This window comes from Colobus angolensis, unplaced genomic scaffold, assembly GCF_000951035.1.
Source record: "Colobus angolensis palliatus isolate OR3802 unplaced genomic scaffold, Cang.pa_1.0 Scaffold238, whole genome shotgun sequence".
In the NCBI taxonomy this organism is placed as follows: Eukaryota; Metazoa; Chordata; class Mammalia; order Primates; family Cercopithecidae; genus Colobus; species Colobus angolensis.
This window is the reverse complement of record NW_012115577.1, coordinates 985,400-989,111: the sequence shown is the minus strand read 5'-3', so window position 1 is coordinate 989,111 and position 3,712 is coordinate 985,400. Positions and strand designations below refer to the sequence as shown.

The 3,712-nt window shown below is 48.2% G+C and overlaps 2 protein-coding genes across 4 annotated transcripts in view; both read left to right on the top strand.

The window, feature by feature from the left end:
• Window positions 1–3,712, top strand: part of ATAT1 (alpha tubulin acetyltransferase 1) — a 23,037-nt gene that overhangs the window by 2,215 nt on the left and 17,110 nt on the right. The gene's annotated exons all lie outside the window — the stretch shown is intronic.
• MRPS18B (mitochondrial ribosomal protein S18B) overlaps window positions 1–3,712 on the top strand; it is a 16,450-nt gene that overhangs the window by 11,545 nt on the left and 1,193 nt on the right. Inside the window, exons 8-9 of one of the 3 annotated variants that reach the window (XR_001002104.1) lie at window positions 2,390–2,434; window positions 2,969–3,053. The exons of 1 other annotated variant lie outside the window; for it this stretch is intronic. The gene's annotated coding sequence lies outside the window, so the exon portion shown is untranslated. Of the gene's footprint in view, window positions 1–2,383; window positions 2,435–2,968; window positions 3,054–3,712 lie in introns of those variants that run through there. One more of the 3 variants, XR_001002105.1, reaches the window with a different exon arrangement.

Genomic DNA, 3,712 nt, shown 5'->3' with positions numbered 1-3,712 from the left:
CTGTGTCTGGCTTTTTTTTTTTTCTTTTGAGGCAGAGTCTCCTGCTGTTGCCCAGGCTGGAGTGCTGTGGCAGGATCTTGGCTCACTGCAGCCCAACTTCTGGCTCAAGCGATATTTCTGCCTCAGCCTCCTGAGTAGCTGAGACTACAGGCATGCACCACCATGCCTGACTAATTTTTTATTTTTTGTAGAGATGAGGTCTCACTATGTTGCACTGGGTGGTCTTGAATTCCTAGGCTCAAGAGATCCACCCGCCTCAGCCTCCCAAAATACTGGGATTACAGGCATGAGCCACTGTACCCAGACTTATTTTGATTATTTACCACAAGTTGTTTCTTTTTTTTTTTTTTGAGACGGAGTCTCGCTCTGTCGCCTGGGCTGGAGTGCAGTGGCCGGATCTCAGCTCACTGCAAGCTCCGCCTTCCGGGTTCACGCCATTCTCCTGCCTCAGCCTCCCGAGTAGCTGGGACTACAGGCGCCCACCACCTCGCCTGGCTAATTTTTTGTATTTTTTAGTAGAGACGGGGTTTCACCGTGTTAGCCAGGATGGTCTCGATCTCCAGACCTCGTGATCCGCCCGTCTCGGCCTCCCAAAGTGCTAGGATTACAGGCTTGAGCCACCGCGCCCGGCCCACAAGTTGTTTCCTACACCAAATTTTTCTTTTTCTTTCCTTCTTCTTTTTTTTTTTTTGTGTATCACCCAGGCTGGATTGCAGTGGCGCAATCACAGCTCACTGCAGTCTCCACCTCTGGGGTTCAAGTGATTCTCATGCCTCAGCCTCCTCAGTAGTAGGGATTACAGGCATGCGCCACCATGCCCAGCTAATTTTTGTATTTTTAGTAGATATTGGGTTTCACCACGTTGGTCAGACTGGTCTTGAGCTCATGGCCTCAAGTGATCTGCCCACCTCGGCCTCCCCAAAGTGCTGGGATTACAGGCATGAGCCACTGCACCCAACCCTTACGACTTTTTTTTTTTTTAAGATGGAGTCGCTCTGTCGCCCAGGATGGAGCGCAGTGATGTGATCTCAACTCACTACAAGCTCCGACTTCCGGGTTCACGCCATTCTCCTGCCTTAACTCCCCCTGTAGCTGGGACTACAGGCGCCCGCCACCACACCCAGCTAATTTTTTGTATTTTTAGTAGAGATTGGGTTTCAGCGTGTTAGCCAGGATGGTCTAGATCTCCTGACCTTATGATCTGCCCACCTCGGCCTCCCAAAGTGCTGGGATTACAGGCGTGAGCCGTGGCGCCTGGCCCCTTATGACTAATTTTCAACCCAAATATAACCAGCTCATTTTCACTGCCTTGTTTTCACATAGTCCATTACTTATCTGGTCAGTCAGTATTTATTAAGGGTCCAGAATAATATGCATTCCCTGTCCTCATGGAACTTTGGCCTAATATGGGAAAGGAGGTCTTGTTTATAACTAAGTGCAGCAAAATGTTACTAATGCTACCCATTCATCCAATAAACATTGAGTGCCTGGCAGTGTTCTGGGCACTAGGAATGCTTTACTCAATGAAACAGACAACAGCCTGGGCAACATGGCAAAACCCTGTCTCTACAAAAAATATAGAAAAAAAATTTAGCCAGGCATGGTGGTACGTGCCTATAGTCCTAGCTACTTGGGAGGCTGAAATGGGAGAATCGCTTAAGCCTGGGAGGCAGAGGTTGCAGTGAGCCACGATTGCGCCACTGCACTACAGCCTGGGCAACAGAGAGAGACCCTGTCTCCAAAATTAAAAACAAAAACAAAAGGCCAGGTGCGGTGCGATGGCCCACGCCTGTAATCCCAGCACTTTGGGAGGCTGATGTGGGCAAATACTTGAGGTCAGGAGTTTTAAGACCAGCCGGGTCAACATGGTAAAACCCCGTCTCTATGAAAAATACAAAAATTAGCCGGATGCGGTGGCTCACGCCTGTAATCCCAGCACTTTGGGAGGCGGAGGCGGGCAGATCACCTGGGGTCGGGAGTTCGAGACCAGCCTGACCAACACAGAGAAACCCTGTCTCTACTAAAAATACAAAATTGGCCAGGTGTGGTGGCACATGCCTATAATCCCAGCTACTAGGCTGAGGCAGGAGAATCGCTTGAACCTGGGAGGCGAAGGTTGCAGTGAGCCATGATCATGCCATTGCACTCTAGCCTGGGCAAACAAGAGTGAAACTCCGTCTAAAAAAAAAAAAAAAAAATACAAAAATTAGCAAGACATGGTAGCGGGTGCCTGTAATCACAGCTACCCAAGAGGCTGAAGCAGGAGAATCACTTGAACCCAGGAGGCAGAGTTTGCAGTGAGCTAAGATTGCACCACTGCACTCCAGCCTGAGCAACAGAGTGAGACGCCATCTCAAAAAAAAAAAAAAGGAAAAAGAAAAAGGGCCAGGCATGATGGCTCACACCTGTAATCCCAGCACTTTGGGAGGCCAAGGCAGGTGGATCACCTTATATCAGGAGTTCAAGATCAGCCTGTTCAACATAGTGAAACCCTGTCTCTACTAAAAATATAAAAATTAACCGGGCATGATGGCGTGCGCCTGTAATCCCAGCTACTCAGGAGGCTGAGGCAGGAGAATCGCTTGAACCCCAGAGGCGGAGGTTACAGTGAGCCGAGATCGTGCTGCAGCACTCTAGCCTAGGGGACAAAGCGAGACTCTGTCTTGGAACAAAAAAGAAAAAGAAATAAACCGACAAAAGTCCCTGTCTTAGTGGTGGAGCTTATATTCTAGCTGGAGAGACAAACATAATAGACAAGAGTATGGTTAATAAGTGCTCTGGAAAAATGAGAGCAAGTAAGGGTTTGGGAATACTCAAGTAAGGTGGGCATGGGAGTATGTGGGATTGCAGGTTGAAAGTGGATCATCACTGAGAAAGTGTCATTTTGAGCAATAAATGAAGTAAGAATAAAAACCAAGGCTGGATGCAGTGGTTTACACCTGCAATCCTAGTACTTAGGGAGGCTGAGGTGGGTGGATCACTTGAGCCCAGGAGTTTGAGACTAGCCTAGGCAACATGGTGAAACCCCATCTCTACGAAAAAACAAAAAAATTAGCCAGGTGTGTTGGCAAGCACCTGTGGTTCCAGCTACTTGAGGGTCTGAGGCAGGAGGATTGCTTAAGCCCAGGTGGCGGCTGCAGTGAGCCGAGATGGTACCACTGCACTCCAGCCTGGGTAACAAAGTGAGACTCTGTCTCAAAAAATAAAAAAAATTAAAAAAAAAAAATAAGAGCCAAGAAATATCTGGAGAGAGAGCATCCCAGACAGAAAGTACCACCAGTGTATGGCTGTAGGTGGGAGTGTACCTGAAAAAGCAAATGGGCTGTGTCCAGAGCAGCATGAGTGAGTGGAGGAGTATGGTAGGAGATGAGATCAGAGAGGTAATGGGGAAGGAAGGGCCTTATAGGCTACTGCAAACACTGGCTTTTATTTTAAGTAAAAAATAAGATCAGGCCAGGGGTGGTGACTCACACCTGTATCTCAGCACTTTGGGAGGCCGAGGTAGGCAGATCAACTGAGGTCTCTACTGAAAATACAAAAATTAGCTGGGTGTGGTGGCAGGTGCCTGTAATCCCAGCTACTTGGGAGTCTGAGGCAGGATAATCACTTGAACCAGGAGGCAGAGGTTGCACTGAGCCGCTGAAATTGTACCACTGCACTCCAGCCTGGGCAACAGAGCAAGACTCCTAAAAAAAAAAAAAAAAAAAAAAAA